Source organism: Arachis stenosperma, chromosome 5 (assembly GCF_014773155.1).
Source record: "Arachis stenosperma cultivar V10309 chromosome 5, arast.V10309.gnm1.PFL2, whole genome shotgun sequence".
Taxonomy (NCBI): domain Eukaryota; kingdom Viridiplantae; phylum Streptophyta; class Magnoliopsida; order Fabales; family Fabaceae; genus Arachis; species Arachis stenosperma.
The window spans coordinates 35,605,939-35,623,601 of record NC_080381.1 but is presented as its reverse complement, the minus strand read 5'-3'; the positions used below and the strand labels follow the sequence as shown (position 1 = coordinate 35,623,601).

At 39.1% G+C, this 17,663-nt stretch overlaps 1 non-coding gene across 1 annotated transcript; it reads right to left on the bottom strand.

Annotated features, from left to right (window-relative positions):
* Window positions 1-1,304: 1,304 nt before the first annotated feature.
* On the bottom strand, window positions 1,305-1,408 carry LOC130983677 (small nucleolar RNA R71). Its single transcript, XR_009087657.1, has one exon. It is a non-coding gene; the product is annotated as a small nucleolar RNA R71 (small nucleolar RNA).
* Window positions 1,409-17,663: the final 16,255 nt, after the last annotated feature.

Below are 17,663 nucleotides of genomic sequence, written 5' to 3'. Positions count from 1 at the left end.
AAGGGATTGGGATCCAATCATATAAGATTGCCAAGCAAAATTCAATGAATGCATTGGTTGAGGAAGGGATAAAAATGTTTTGATTCGGAGATCTCAATATCTCCTAATACCCAATGAACTACCCATCTCTGATCTACCCATTTCTATTTACATTCTGCAATTTCAATTCATGCAATCACCCCCATCCCTTTTTAATTTCAGCACTCGCTCTTTAATTCATGCAATTTAAGATTCCGCAATTCTCATCTAAATCTTGATCCGCTCAACTAGAACACACTTCTAATCCGAATTGCTCATTCAACCAATCCTTGTGGGATTCGACCTCACTCTATTGTGAGTTTTTACTTGACGATAACCGGTGCACTTGCCGGAAGGAATTTTTGCCGATTGTGCAATTTCCTAAATCGTAGCATATCAACTTTATGCACATCAAGTTTATGGCGCCGTTGCCGGGGATTGGTTTTCGATTGACAATTCTCCAATTGGAAGTTAACTAGATTGAGCATTTTTTTTCTTGTTTTGTTAATTTAGTTCAAGTTACTTGTTGAAATTTTAATTTCTGCACTCTGTTACTTGCTTTTTCTTTCTTATGCCTTTCAATTCAAGCAACTAACTCACTGACCCACTAACTATTTGAATTAATTCCTCAACTGCTCTAACCATACTCTTCCGTTAACCAAGAGTATTTCACTTGTTTGCTGCTTGTGCGGTGTTCTTGTATGACAGGTAGGAGAGGAGAGACAACAACTCCTCCATATACCGAACCAGAGAGGACCCTTCATAGACTTAGAAGGGAAGCAAGAGGGAAGAGAGTACTGGGAGAAGAAGAATCTGAAGGAGAATCTGAAGACAATTTTGAGGAAGCTCTAGATCTCAACATGGATAGAGAAGTTCACAACCATGAGAGGGCTGAAGGAAACAATGCCATTCCTGAGAGGAGGGTTCTTGGTTCATACATAAACCCAACCTCTGGGAATTGTGGTAGCAGCATTCAAAAACCACCCATTCAGGCCAACAATTTTGTACTCAAACCACAGCTAATATCACTGGTGGAGGATCATTGTTCATTTGGTGGGAGTGCTAATGAAGACCCAAACCAACATCTCACAAAATTCCTGAGAATTTGCGACACTGTGAAGTCCAATGGAGTCCAGGAAGATGCCTATAAACTGCTCTTGTTCCCATTTTCACTTAGGGACAAGGCAGCTAAGTGGCTGGAATCATTCCCAAGGGGAAGTCTAACAACCTGGGATGAGGTGGAGAGCAAGTTTCTGGCACGTTTCTACCCCCCACAAAAGGTCAATAGGCTTCGATCTGAGGTTCAGACTTTTAGACAACAAGATGGTGAGACGCTCTACGAGGCATGGGAGAGGTTCAAAGAATTGACAAGGAAATGCCCACCAGACATGTTCCATGACTGGGTGCAATTGCATATTTTCTATGATGGACTTTCTTATGAATCAAGGAAGGCTGTAGACCATTCATCAGGAGGTTCATTGAACAGGAAAAAGACTGTGGAAGAAGCCATTGAAGTGATTGAGACAGTGGCTAAGAATGAGTACTACTATGCTTCAGAGAGGCACAACACTAAGGGAGTCATGGAGCTGAACCATGTTGATACAATTCTAGCCCAAAATAAGGTGTTTGCCAAACAACTAGCAGAACTCACCAGGAAATTAGACACAAAGCAAGTGGCTGCAATACACACACAAGATCAAGAGGAAGTAAGCATTGAAGGAGGTGATTGGGAAGAGGCCAACTATGTGGGAAACCAACAAAAGCAATCATATGATCCACATTCCAACACTTACAACCCAGGATGGAAAAACCACCCAAACTTTGGGTGGGGAAACCAGCAAACCCAACCACAAAACCACAAACATTACAACCACAACCAACATAACAATTCCACATACCAAAACTCCAACCAAAGATCATACCAAGCCACACAAAACACTTACTCCCAACCACCATATCATGACCAAAATAATCAACCTGCCCAACCTAATCCGAACCAACAATTTCAAGATCAATTAAACAGGATAGAAGGAAAGCTTGCAAACATGGGTCAGGACATAAGTGAGTTGAAAAGCTTTAGGGATGATGTGAGATCTACCTTAAGGAACCATGGTGAAAAACTCAAGATGATAGAGTCTCTAATAGGAGAACTATCTCAACAGGCCCCCAAATCAACTGCAGTGTTCCCTAGTGACACTGAAAAGAATCCTAGAGGGGAACAAAAGGGAGTGAGATGGGAAGAATGCAAGGCCATCACCATATTGAAGGAAGTCTCAGAAGAAGAAGGAATCAGACCCTCAGAAAAGGAGCCAGAAATCTTGAAAGAAGGTGTGGAAGAAGCTAAGCAGGAAAGTGAAACTGAGCAAGCCAAGGAAATGCAAAAGGAAGGCATGCTGGAAACATACCAACCAAAAGCACCATTTCCTCAGAGGTTAGGAGGAGGTGAAAAAGGGAAAATATATTCAAGGTTTTTAGAGATATTTAAGTCTCTCCATATCAATATTCCCTTTCTTGAGATTCTCCAGCAGATGCCTACACATATCAAGTATTTGAAGGAATTGCTGAGCAAGAAAAGAGTTTTGAAGGGAGGACAAACTGTAATAATGAACAAAGAATGCAGTGCACTCATCAAGAAGGATATGGTCTCTAAGAAAACAGACCCAGGAAGTTTTCATATCCCCTGCATCATAGGGGAAACAAAAATTGACAGGGGATTCTGTGATCTAGGAGCTAGCATAAATGTGATGCCTCTGACTCTTATGAGGAGGCTACAACTGAATGAGGTGAGATCCACTGATGTAATCATACAACTGGCTGACAAAACTCAAAAGCAAGCTGAAGGGGTAGTTGAGAATGTGCTGGTGAAAGTGGGAAATTATTTTTTCCCCACAGACTTTGTCATTTTGGACATGGAGGAAAGCTACCTACACCCTATCATTCTGGGAAGGCCATTTCTAGCCACTGCTAGAGCGCTCATAGATATAGAACAAGGAGAGCTAATTTTGAGAGTACATGATGAACAGCTCATTTTCCATGTTTTTAAACCTGCATCTGAGCCTGAACCAGAACCTGAAAAGCCTAAGGATGATAGTAGCCATCTGTGTTTGGAGGAAAGTAATCCAGCAGCTGAAACTCTAAAACAATCCTTTGAAGGCAGACAAGAATTGCAAGAGTTAAGGCCACAAGAATCAATAGAGACAGATCAGAAGGGTCCTCCTAGCATAAGGGTAAATGAAGAAATCCTCAAGAGAGAGGGAAGAATTGTAAAGAAATTGCCAAGAGAGTGGAGAAACAAGAAAATTCCCACTGAAGGTTTCTCTCCGAGAGATAAAGTGATATCAAGTCATTATCTGCCAATCCCACCTGGCCTTAAACCCATTCCTTCCCAGCTCCCTCAAGTGTTCACAATCAGGAAAGTTCTTTCTATGGAACATTTGGAAATCATGAAGGAATCAAATGGGGATGTTTCCATAGTGAGAGGAGAGGACATCAAGCACTACAATCCACCCTAACTGAGGAAGACAACCGTCAAGCTAGTGACGTTAAAGAAGCGCTTGTTGGGAGGCAACCCAACCTGAGGTAATACCCCTTTGCTGTTTCTTTTATTTGTTTCAATAAAAAGGTGAAGTAATTTCTATACATTGCAAAGAATTAAGTTTGGTGTTTCACACCAAACAATGAATTCGTGGATCAATAATTCAAAGGGGAATGTGTGACTCTAAGTTTGGTGTTCCACCATACAGATCAACTGAACACAACAACCTTTGAATTATATGAAAAAAACAACCATTCTAAGCAATCACAGAAATGCTTAAAATCCTTAGCAGCAACTTCATTCCAAGGAGAATTCAAGGATTCAGAGAGCAGAGGAGTAAGTAGGAGACTAAGTTTGGTGTTCACACACCAACTTAAAACTCAGACACTTACCCATACATAGTTGAGCTAACCACTCAAGTGCTTGAGAAGCAAGCAACTTCATCACTCTTTGCAGGAAAGGAAACAAGGATCTTAGAAAGAACAGGAAGCAACAACTAGGAGAAGAAGGAGAAATCGAATTGTTTCCTGGCAACAAAGAGAAAACAAGAAATTTCACAAGGTGGCGTTGTTCCTTGACCATTCTTTAAAAGGCAAACAAAAGCATGCTTGTTCTGGTTTAAACTGTAATTGTTGAATCTTTCTGGAATGTGAAGTTTTTAGTATGAGTGTTGGTTTACTGCTTTGAATAAAGTGAATGCCTAGATGTTTGGATATAACTCCACCTTCTTAAACAAATGCTTGCCATGCTTGTTCTGTTTCCAAAAATAAAAGAAAAGTTTGAACAAAAGTAACTTGGCTCAATTAGTGACAAATCAAGTAGAATTAAGTGGTGGTATGCATGCTTGATTGTTTAGTCAGCTCACTGGAATTTGAGTGTAGAATTATCAATTTTGTGTAGAAGTTGAGTACTGTCTATGGATCTTGATGAAAAAATGTCTTTGGCCATGAAAAAAGAAAGAAAAAAGAAGAAGAAAAAGCCACTGAAAAAGGGAAACCAAAAAGCAAAAAAATTGAGAAAATAAGCTAGGCACCAATGGTTTGAACTTCTGAGATAAATGCCTGTGGTGTTTATGTATTAAGGATATGCTTGGATGAATAGGTTCTGAGGAGTGTTTCAACACTTGGTAACTTGGGTTAACTAACCCGGGATTATCAACCAAAAGTCCATTATCAAGAGCAACCTAAATACAAAACATTTAGTCACACAAAGAGGTGCTGGGCACCAATGTCTCAAGAAGAAATGTGAACTAAAATGCCTGTAGTGGATATGTGTAGTGCACTGATAAGAAAAAGAAAATGCCAAAGGCTTGTGCGACACATGACACTGAGCAAACAAGGAGCAAAGGAGCTCTAAGAAAAAGAAAAAAAAAACAAAGAAGGGAAAAGTGCCAAGGACATAAGAATAACAAGAGGCCATAGCAGTGTTTGATGGATGCAATGAAAAAGTGATAATCTTACCTGATAAGAATGAAAAAGTGATGCTGCAACTTTCTGCATAAAACCCTTCTGATGAACTTCAAATGCTTGCTAATATAGCCAATGTAATTGCTTTCTGTTTCATACTTTCTTCTCAAATAACTCAGGACTTGCTTAGGGACAAGCAAGTATTAAGTTTGGTGTTGTGATGCCAAGGCATCTTAGGCTAGTTTCACTAGCATTTTTCTGTTAGTTTTAGTTGTTTTATGCATTTTCTTGAGCTTAAAGTAACCAAGAATGGTTAAATGAACAACAAAGTAATGAATCATCCAAACAGTATAATTTTGATGCAAATTCCATGAGTTTTTAGTTATATTACTTGAATGCTATGAATGTAAGATTTCTCATGAAATTTTGCAAGACTTTGATGCAATTGTTTGGATGATTTCAGGGAAGAAGAGGCTAGGCAAGGAAGCAACAAAATCAATAAAGGAAGCTTGAAGATCACATGTGGAGTTTAAGTTCCAGTTTAAGCTTAAACTGGAACTTAAACTGCCAAGCCATATAATGCTGAAAGTGGCATTTAACCTCCAGTTTAACCTTAAACTGGAAGTTAAACGCCAGAATGAGAAATGCACCAAAGCTGAAATTGGCGTTTAACCTCCAGTTTAAGGTTAAACTGGAAGTTAAACACCAGAATCATGGAAGTTGAGAAATGCTGAAACTGGCGTTTAACCTCCAGTTTAACCTTAAACTGGAAGTTAAACGCCAGAAGGAGAATAGCACCAAGGGAGCATTTCCACGTTTAACCTCCAGTTTAACCTTAAACTGGAGGTTAAACGTGTTCGACCCACATTATGCACCAGGAAGCCATTTCCACGTTTAAGCTCCAGTTTAAGGTTAAACTGGAGCTTAAACGTGTTCGACATTCACACTCCTGAGCTACTTTCTTCATTCCCACGTTTAAGCTCCAGTTTAACCTTAAACTGGAGCTTAAACGTGTTCGACCACAATTTGCCTCCAGGGTTGCTTTCTTCATTTCCACGTTTAAGCTTTAGTTTAACCTTAAACTAAAGCTTAAACGTGTTCGACCATCCCACACTCCATAGTTGCTTTCTTCCATTTCCACGTTTAAGTTTCAGTTTAACCTTAAACTGAAACTTAAACTTCAACTTAAACGCCACTTTTTGAAAGGGTTTCTGGGCCAAGTATATTGAAGTTTAAGTTAGCCTTTGAGCACAAACATTAACTTAAACGTAATATGGTATGAAACCCAATTGAATATCATGGTTTATGGGATTGGGCCTGAAGAATTGATGAGTCTAGAACTTCAATTTGTTGATTCTCGTGTCATTACTTGTTTATCACTAAGTTTGCTCAATGAATGTTACAGAATTGGATCACAGCCTCATCAGGATTATGGACCATAAACCAAAAGCAAAAGGAAATCAAAGAAAAGCCTCAAAGCCCAAGAAACACAACAGAAGCTCAATTTGGAAAGTGTATAAATAGGATAGAATTTAAGTTAGTAAGGACTTTTTTTTGACACTTGAGAATTTCTCATCAATTTTGTAATTGAATTCTGAGCTATGACTCACTAAACCCCTTTCATTGGGTTAGGGAGCTCTATTGTAATTCAATGAATCAATAATAGTTTTTATCTTCTTCTTCAATCTTTTCTCTTGAATTTTGTTAGAAAGCTTCTCGATCTAATTCCATTGGTTAGTTGTCTTGGGAAAGAAACTATCCATAATTGGAATCCTTCGGAACCTTGGGAAAGGAATGGAGGATTCATGCTAGAGAAGCTTTCTCACAGTGAATTGGATTGGGGTTTGGATGGATATTGTGACATGTAATCCTACCAAATTGTGGTTCATGAAACTGTGTGGTATAATCAGTGATCGAGCATCATCTCTTCTTATGAACATTTAAACCAAGGGATTGGGAATTTGTTTGTTTTTAGAGAGAATTGGTGAGCCAAGGGATTGGGATCCAATCATATAAGATTGCCAAGCAAAATTCAATGAATGCATTGGTTGAGGAAGGGATAAAAATGTTTTGATTCGGAGATCTCAATATCTCCTAATACCCAATGAACTACCCATCTCTGATCTACCCATTTCTATTTACATTTTGCAATTTCAATTCATGCAATCACCCCCATCCCTTTTTAATTTCAGCACTCGCTCTTTAATTCATGCAATTTAAGATTCCGCAATTCTCATCTAAATCTTGATCCGCTCAACTAGAACACACTTCTAATCCGAATTGCTCATTCAACCAATCCTTGTGGGATTCGACCTCACTCTATTGTGAGTTTTTACTTGACGATAACCGGTGCACTTGCCGGAAGGAATTTTTGCCGATTGTGCAATTTCCTAAATCGTAGCTATCAAGTTCATAGATAGCTAACATCAACCGCATTGATTAATCTGCTGCCTAAGTTCCATGGCTTACCTGCTCAAGAGCCTATCAAGCACCTTAGAGATTTTCAGACAGCTTGCTCAACTACTAGGCGACATGGTGCGGATGAGACTGTCGTCTGGCTATATGCCTTCCCATTTTCTCTTGAGGGAAAAGGCTAAGGAGTGGTTATACATTCAACCGGAAGCTGTTGTTACTAATTGGGATTTGCTCAGAAGGGAGTTCCTGGACAAGTTCTTTCCAGCAGAGGTTACAGATAGATTGAGGAAGAAGATTTCCTGTATCATTCAAGGTGAATTAGAAACTCTCTACGAGTATTGGGAACGCTTCAGGAATCTACTAGACTCATGTCCCCATCACATGATTGACCAGTTGGTGTTGATTAGCTATTTTTTCCAAGGCATGAAGCCTCAAGACCAGACCTTCTTAGATGCTGCGAGTAATGGCTCTCTGATGAAGTACAAGACGGCGACAGAAGCGTAGCAACTGATCACCGATCTAGCTAAGTCTACCCAAAACGCAAGGCAAAGGAATAATCATCCCAAGGTTGTTGCGGAAGTTTCTTCTAGTAGTGAGACCGCTGCTCTCACCAAGACTCTGGGAGAGATGACCAATATACTCTAGCAGCTCCAGCTCAATCAACAACAACCTCTGCCTCCTCATCAACAACAATGTCAACAGTTGGTCCCTCAAAAAGTGTGTGAAATATGCGCTTGCCATTCTCACTACACTGATTAATGTCCACAACTCCAAGAGGACAACACCTTGGCGGCTACAAATGCTTATTACAACCGTCCGAATCAAGGGTACTATCAACAAGGCGGTAATTATAACCAAGGTGGTAACTACAATCAAGGTTGGCAAGACAATCCCAACCAAAGATAGAGAGACAACTACAACTAATGAGGCAGAGACAATGGTGAAAATCAAAGGTGAAACAACAACTATCAACAGAACCGGTATCAACAAAACCCCCCATACTAACAGCAAAACCAAGGCCAAAGATACCAACCACTTCATCAAAGGCAAGCCCAAGCACCTCAACTCAACCAACCACAAGCCCCTCAAATTACCTATCCTCCTCCTTCTTCCAACCAGGATGAAACACTCCGTTCTATCTTTCAAGGACAAAAAGAGCTTTAAAATTCACTCACCTTTAGCCTAACCAGTCTTACCTCCACTCTACAAGCTCTTATATCCCGTATGGACCCACCCTCTACCTCCAATAATCAACCTTCAAGCTCTAATGCACTTCCCTCTCAACCTTTACCTAACCCCAAGGGTGGAATTAATGCCATTACTTTGAGGTCCAACACTATATTGCAAGAGAGGAGTCCCGAGGAGCCAAGCTCAAGAGAAGACATTCAAGTTGAGACGTTGTTGAGGTAGAAGATGTTGAAGAAAAGGATGAGGTACAAGATGCGGTTGAAGAAGAAGTTGCTCAACTAAGGAATGGAGTATTTAAGGAAGATGATATTATGAGGGAAGCCATTCCCATTCCTTTTCCACACTTTGCTAGGAAGACTAAAAAGCAAGTAGAACTAGATCCCAAGATGGTAAAAATCTTCAAAAAGGTTGAGGTAACTATTCCCATTTTTAATGCTATTTGCTAGGTTCCTAAGTATGCTAAGTTTCTAAAGGATTTGTGCATGAATAAGGAAAATATACATGATTTAGAAACTATTCCCTTGGGTAGTTGATGAGCGGATATTTTGTACGCTTTTTGGGGGTAATTTCATGTAGATTTTAGCATGTTTCAGTTAGTTTTTAGTAAAATAATATTAGTTTTTAGGCAAAAATCATATTTCTGGACTTTACTATGAGTTTGTGTGTTTTTCTGTGATTTCAGGTATTTTCTGGCTGAAATTGAGGGAGCTGAGCAAAAATCTGACTTAGGCTGAAAAAGGACTGCTGATGCTGTTGGATCCTGACCTCCCTGCACTCGAAATGGATTTTCTGGAGCTACAGGAGTCCAATTGGCGCGCTCTCAACGGCGTTGGAAAGTAGACATCCAGGGCTTTCCAGCAATATATAATAGTCCATACTTTGCGCAAGGATAGACGACGTAACTTGGCGTTGAACGCCAAGTACATGCTGCTGTCTGGAGTTAAACGCCAGAAAAACGTCATGATCCGGAGTTGAACGCCCAAAACACGTCAAAACCTGGAGTTTGACGCCAAGAAAGGCCTCCACACGTGGAAAGCATTAGTCTCAGCCCCAGCACACACCAAGTGGGCCCCAGAAGTGGATTTCTACACCAATTATCTTAGTTTATCCATTTTCTGTAAACCTAGGTTACTAGTTTACTATTTAAACAACTTTTACAGACTTATCTTGCACCTCATGACATTTTCAGATCTGAATTACATACTTTTGACGGCATGAGTCTCTAAACTCCATTGTTGGGGGTGAGGAGCTCTGCAGCGTCTCGATGATTTAATACAATTCCTTTGTTTTCCATTCAAACACGCTTGTTCTTATCTAAGATGTTTATTCGCTCTTAACTGTGGAGAAGGTGATGATCCGTGACACTCATCACCTTCCTCAACCCATGAACGTGTGCCTGACAACCACCTCCGTTCTACATCAGATTGAATGAATATCTCTTAGATTCCCCAACAGAATCTTCGTGGTATAAGCCGGATTGATGGCGGCATTCATGAGAATCCGGAAAGTCTAAACCTTGTCTGTGGTATTCCGAGTAGGATTCCGGGATTGAATGACTGTGACGTGCTTCAAACTTTAACCTGCTGGGCGTTAGTGACAGACGCAAAAGAGTGATTCTATTCCAGTAGGAGCGGGAACCAACCGGTGATTAGCCGTACTGTGACAGAGTGCGTGAGCATAGTTTTCACTGCGAGGATGGAAAGTAGCCACTGACAACGGTGACACCCTACATAGAGCTTGCCATGGAAGGAACCTGCGTGTGAGAAGAGGATCTCAAGGAAGAGTTGAAGTCAGGGGACAAAGCATCTCCAAAACTCCAACATATTCCCCAGTACTGCAAATCAAAGTAACATTGTTCCCTCTTTTATCAAATCCAGTAATTTCACTTTTAATCCAAATTAATCCTTGTTGACATCCTAACTAAGACTGATAAAATAAATATTGATTGCTTCAAACCAATAATCTCTGTGGATTCGACCCTTACTCACGTAAGGTATTACTTGGACGACCCAGTACACTTGCTGGTCAGCTGAACGGAGTTGTGAGCTTCCCTAATCAGTTAGTTAAATTAGTTCTCCTTGGCACATGCCAAGGAGCCATTAATTAAGGATCACAATTTCGTCCACCAAGTTTTTGGCGCCGTTGCCGGGGATTATTGAGTTTGGACAATTGAAGGCTTATTTTATTTCTTAGATTAGGAATAATTTATTTTTATTTTTGTTCTTATTTTTTATAGAGTCATTAAATCAATATTGATGGGATAGTTTCTTTTCAAAAATTTCTTTTCAAAATTTATTATTTTTCTTTTAATTAATTGCTAATTTTCGTGAGTTTAGTGTCTTGTTCTAAGTTTGGTGTTAATTGCATATTTTATATTTTCTCTAAAATTTTCGTGTTTTTGCTCTTGGTTCTTCATTGATCTTCAAGTTGTTCTTGTTTATTTTTCTTGTTAGATCTTGAATTTTTCTTGTTTTGTGTCTTTTCTTGTTTCACTTTTGTTCTTTCTAAAGCATTAATTGGAATATTTAGAACAAGTGTTATATTTAATCCAATTGGGTTTACGCTTTGGAACCTTTTTCAAAAACAATTTTTCTCCATTTAATCTTGTGCCAAACTTTAAGTTTGGTGTTTTCTTGTTAATTTTTCTTTATTTTTCGAAAACTTGTGTTGATTTTCTAAAAATTTTAAGTTTGGTGTTCTTTCTTGTGTTCTTGGTGTTCTTGTGAATCTTCAAAGTGTTCTTGAGTTTTTCTTGTGTCTTGATCTTAAAATTTTTAAGTTTGGTGTTCCTTGGTGTTTTCCCTCCAAAAATTTTCGAAAAATAAGGAGCATTAGATCTAAAAATTTTAAGTCTTGTGTCTTTTGTGTGTTTTTCTCTTTCATCATAAAATTCAAAATTCAAAAAAATTTATTTTCTAACTAATTTTGAACTACTTTTTCGAAAATTTTATATAAAAATTCAATTTTCAATTTTAAAATATTTCCACTTTCTTTTATTTATTTCGTTTTTATTTTAATTTTTTAAAAAAAAAATTAATTAAAAAATATATATATATATATATTTTAACTCTTTTTTTTTTATATATTGTTATTACTTATTCCATTTTTTTAAAATTAACATATAAATTCTCAACTTGTATTCCATTATGGAAGCAAGTGGGAATGAACAGTCCAAGAGGACTCTGGGGTCATATGCTAACCCCACTACTGCTTCATATGGGAGTAGTATTTGTATACCCTCCATTGGAGTTAGTAGCTTTGAGCTGAATCCTCAGCTCATTATCATGGTGCAGCAAAACTGCCAGTATTCCGGTCTTCCACATGAAGAACCTACAGAGTTTCTGGCACAATTTCTGCAAATTGCTGATACAGTACATGATAAGAAAGTAGATCAGGATGTCTACAGACTGTTACTGTTTCCATTTGCTGTAAAAGATCAAGCTAAGAGGTGGTTAAATAACCAGCCTAAGAACAGCATAAAAACATGGAAACAGCTGTCAGAAAAATTCCTGAATCACTATTTCCCTCCCAAACGGATGACATAGCTAAGGCTAAGCATCCAAGGCTTCAAACAAGGAGATAATGAATCTCTTTATGATGCCTGGGAGAGATACAGAGAGTTGCTAAGAAAATGCCCCTCTGAAATGTTTTCAGAATGGGTGCAATTAGACATCTTCTACTATGGGCTTACAGAAAAAGCTCAGATTTCTCTAGACCACTCAGCTGGTGGATCTATACATATGAGAAAAACAATTGAAGAGGCTCAAGAGCTTATTGATACAGTTGCCAGAAATCAACATCTGTACTTAAGCAATGAATCTTTCATGAAAGAAGAAGCTAAAACAGTAACTGCAGAACTCAGTCCAGTGGATCAGGCTAATGAATTCAATCAGCAATTGGACTTTCTAACTCAACAGCTAGCCGAATTCAAGGAAATATTACAGGAAACAAGAATGGCTAACAGGAACATGGAAGTACAATTAAAGCAGACAGAAAAACAACTGTCAAGACAAATAACAGAAGAATGTAAAGCAGTTCAATTAAGAAGTGGGAAAACATTAAATACCTCACTTCAAAGCAGCAGGAAACCAAGAAATGAACAAGTGGATACTCAGAATCCTCCTAAAGACAGTCCGAGCCCAGAAAGGGACAAAGCTGGCGTTCAAACGCCAGTAACAAACAAGGAAGGGGCGTCTAACGCCACTCCAGCTCCCACCACTGGCATTCAAATACCAGTGGGGAATCAGTCACATACAAGTGCTGATAACAACCCTTCTAAAAAGGCTTCCCAACCCACTTCTGTAGGTAATAAACCTGCAGCAACTAAGGTTGAGGAATACAAAGCCAAAATGCCTTATCCTCAAAAACTCCGCCAAGCGGAACAGGATAAGCAATTTGCCCGCTTTGCAGACTACCTCAGGACTCTTGAAATAAAGATTCCGTTTGCAGAAGCACTTGAGCAAATACCCTCTTATGCTAAGTTCATGAAAGAGATCTTAAGTCATAAGAAGGATTGGAGGGAAACTGAAAAAGTTTACCTCACTGAAGAATGCAGTGCAGTCATTCTGAAAAGCTTACCTGAGAAGCTTAAAGATCCTGGGAGCTTTATGATACCATGCACATTAGAGGGCACTTGCACCAAGCAAGCTTTATGTGATCTTGGAGCAAGTATCAACCTAATGCCTGCATCTACTATTAGAAAGCTTGGTTTAACTGAAGAAATCAAACCAACCAGGATATGTCTTCAACTTGCTGATGGCTCCATTAAATACCCATCAGGCGTGATTGAGGACATGATAGTCAAGGTTGGGCCATTTGCCTTTCCTACTGACTTTGTGGTGCTGGAAATGGAGGAGCACAAGAATGCAACTCTCATTCTAGGAAGACCTTTCCTAGCAACTGGCCGAACCCTCATTGATGTCCAAAAAGGGGAAGTAACCTTGAGAGTCAATGAAGAAGAGTTCAAGCTGAATGTTGTTAAAGCCATGCAACATCCAGACACCCCAAATGACTGCATGAGTGTTGATATAATTGACTCTCTGGTAAGAGAGGTCAATATGGCTGAGAGTCTCGAATCAGAGCTAGAGGAATTTAGACTCAATGCTTTCGAAAATGTAAAGATTTACAAAGAGAAAGCGAAAAGATGGCATGATAAGAAATTGTCATCCAGAGTCTTTGAGCCGGGGCAGAAAGTTCTGCTATTCAATTCTAGGCTCAAATTATTCCCTGGGAAATTAAAATCCCGGTGGAGAGGCCCATATGTCATTACAAACGTATCACCATATGGATACATAGAGCTTCAGGATAATGACTCTAACAAAAAGTTCATTGTTAATGGACAAAGAGTCAAACATTATCTTGAAGGCAATTTTGAGCAAGAATGCTCAAAACTGAGACTTGATTAAAACTCAGTCCAGCTAAAAGACATTAAAGAAGCGCTTGCTGGGAGGCAACCCAGCCAATCACAAAATTTAATTTATTCGTATTGATTTTCTTTACAGGTTTGAGTCCAAGTATCTTCAAAAGGTGAAATAGCAATTGGTTGAAGTCACAGAGTTACAGGGAAATTTGGAAGCTCACTGGCATGAAAAAGCCAGTAAGAAATACTTTGGGCGTTAAACGCCCAAAAAAAGCTCCCACTGGGCGTTTAACGCCAGTAAGGGTAGCCATCTGGGCGTTAAACGCCAGAAAGGAGCATCTTCTGGGCGTTAAACGCCAGAAAGATGCACCTTCTGGGCGTTTAACGCCAGTTTGCTAGCATCCTGGGCGTTTAACGCCAGGATGGTGGGGAGGAGGTAAAATTCGTTTTTCTTTAAAATTTTTCTAAATTTTTAAGTTTCAATTCATGATTTCTTGCATAAACATGTTTCAAAATATCATCCTTCAAAATCAAATTGGTTTTCTAAGAACCCTAATTTCTAAAATCCCTTTTTCAAAAATATCAAATGTATCTTAATTTATAAACACAAATCTTTTTTTCAATCCAATTCTTTTTCAAATATTTTAATATCTTTTTCAACTCATCTTATCTTTTTATGAAAATACCTCTCCTTCTACTCCTCTCCTTTCCTTTCTTTTGCTTGAGGACAAGCAAACCTCTAAGTTTGGTGTGATTTGCCATGATCACTGAGCTAAAACTCATTAAGATCATGGCACCTAAGAGAACAGGAAGAGCAAGGATGTGAACTTAAGGGAGCTGAAGCATCAGAAATTAATTCTTGAAGGCATCCCACAGACTAAAGGAACATCCACTTCCCAAATACAGGTTGTTAAGTTCTAATTCCAGCTTTAACTCTGTGATAGTATTATTATAGAATTTTACCTTAGAAGTTATATAGGAGTAGTAGTACTTAGCATATCTATTTTGATTTTATTTCCAATTAAGCTATAATTTATTTTTCTCATCATCATCAGGCATGAATAAAGTAGTAGAATTTTTTTTAGAATAAAGAAGTAATCTATATTTATGAGTTCTTAGTAACAAAGACTATTAATTATATGTGGTGGCAATACTTTTTGTTCTCTGAATGAATGCTTGAACAGTGCATAAATTGTACTTTGAATTTGATGAATATTGGCTCCTGAAAGGATGAGGAACACGAAAAATATCATTGATGATCTGAAAAATCATGAAATTGATTCTTGAAGCAAGAAAAAGCAGTTCAAAAAAAAAAAAAAAAAACAAGCCATGAGCACTAGCTAAGAAAAAAAAAAAGGATCCAAGGCTTTGAGCATCAATGGATAGGAGGGCCCAAGGAAATAAAATCCAGGCCTAAGCGGCTAAACCAAGCTGTCCCTAACCATATGCTTGTGGCATGCAGGTCCAAGTTACAAGCTTGAGACTGAGTGGTTAAAGTCGTGATCCAAAGCAAAAGAGTGTGCTTAAGAGCTCTGGACACCACTAACTGGGGACTTTAGCAAAGCTAAGTCACAATCTGAAAAGGTTCACCCAGTTATGTGTCTGTGGCATTTATGTATCTGGTGGTAATACTGGAAAACAAAGTGCTTAGGGCCACAGCCAAGACTCATAAAATAACTGTGTTCAAGAATCAACATACTACACTAGGAGAGTCAATGATACTATCTGAATTCTGAGTTCCTAAGGATGCCAATCATTCTGAAATTTAAAAGATACAGGGAGATGCCAAAACTGTTCAGAAACAAAAAGCTACAAGCCCCGCTCATCTAATAAGAATCTAAGCTTCATTTAAAACTCTAAAATATTATTACTTCTTTATTTCTGTTAAAACCTATTTTATTTATCTAGTTGCTTGAGAAAAAGCAACAGTTTAAGTTTGGTGTTGTGATGAGCGGATATTTTGTACGCTTTTTGGGGGTAATTTCATGTAGATTTTAGCATGTTTCAGTTAGTTTTTAGTAAAATAATATTAGTTTTTAGGCAAAAATCATATTTCTGGACTTTACTATGAGTTTGTGTGTTTTTCTGTGATTTCAGGTATTTTCTGGCTGAAATTGAGGGAGCTGAGCAAAAATCTGACTTAGGCTGAAAAAGGACTGCTGATGCTGTTGGATCCTGACCTCCCTGCACTCGAAATAAATTTTCTGGAGCTACAGGAGTCCAATTGGCGCGCTCTCAACGGCGTTGGAAAGTAGACATCCAGGGCTTTCCAGCAATATATAATAGTCCATACTTTGCGCAAGGATAGACGACGTAACTTGGCGTTGAATGCCAAGTACATGCTGCTGTCTGGAGTTAAACGCCAGAAAAACGTCATGATCCGGAGTTGAACGCCCAAAACACGTCAAAACCTGGAGTTTGACGCCAAGAAAGGCCTCCACACGTGGAAAGCATTAGTCTCAGCCCCAGCACACACCAAGTGGGCCCCAGAAGTGGATTTCTACACCAATTATCTTAGTTTATCCATTTTCTGTAAACCTAGGTTACTAGTTTACTATTTAAACAACTTTTACAGACTTATCTTGCACCTCATGACATTTTCAGATCTGAATTACATACTTTTGACGGCATGAGTCTCTAAACTCCATTGTTGGGGGTGAGGAGCTCTGCAGCGTCTCGATGATTTAATACAATTCCTTTGTTTTCCATTCAACACGCTTGTTCTTATCTAAGATGTTTATTCGCGCTTAACTGTGGAGAAGGTGATGATCCGTGACACTCATCACCTTCCTCAACCCATGAACGTGTGCCTGACAACCACCTCCGTTCTACATCAGATTGAATGAATATCTCTTAGATTCCCCAACAGAATCTTCGTGGTATAAGCCGGATTGATGGCGGCATTCATGAGAATCCGGAAAGTCTAAACCTTGTCTGTGGTATTCCGAGTAGATTCCGGGATTGAATGACTGTGACGTGCTTCAAACTTTAACCTGCTGGGCGTTAGTGACAGACGCAAAAGAGTGATTCTATTCCAGTAGGAGCGGGAACCAACCGGTGATTAGCCGTACTGTGACAGAGTGCGTGAGCATAGTTTTCACTGCGAGGATGGGAAGTAGCCACTGACAACGGTGACACCCTACATAGAGCTTGCCATGGAAGGAACCTGCGTGTGAGAAGAGGATCTCAAGGAAGAGTTGAAGTCAGGGGACAAAGCATCTCCAAAACTCCAACATATTCCCCAGTACTGCAAATCAAAGTAACATTGTTCCCTCTTTTATCAAATCCAGTAATTTCACTTTTAATCCAAATTAATCCTTGTTGACATCCTAACTAAGACTGATAAAATAAATATTGATTGCTTCAAACCAATAATCTCTGTGGATTCGACCCTTACTCACGTAAGGTATTACTTGGACGACCCAGTAAACTTGCTGGTCAGCTGAACGGAGTTGTGAGCTTCCCTAATCAGTTAGTTAAATTAGTTCTCCTTGGCACATGCCAAGGAGCCATTAATTAAGGATCACAATTTCGTCCACCAGTAGTGGTGCGCGAAATTGTGAACTATACTTTTTCACAACTCTCATAATCCCTGGTAATGGCTCCAAAAACGTGGTAGCCCAATACCATGGCATTACACAACTTCGCACAACTAACCAGCAAGTGCACTGGGTCGTCCAAGTAATAAACCTTACGTGAGTAAGGGTCGATCCCACGGAGATTGTTAGTATTGAAGCAAGCT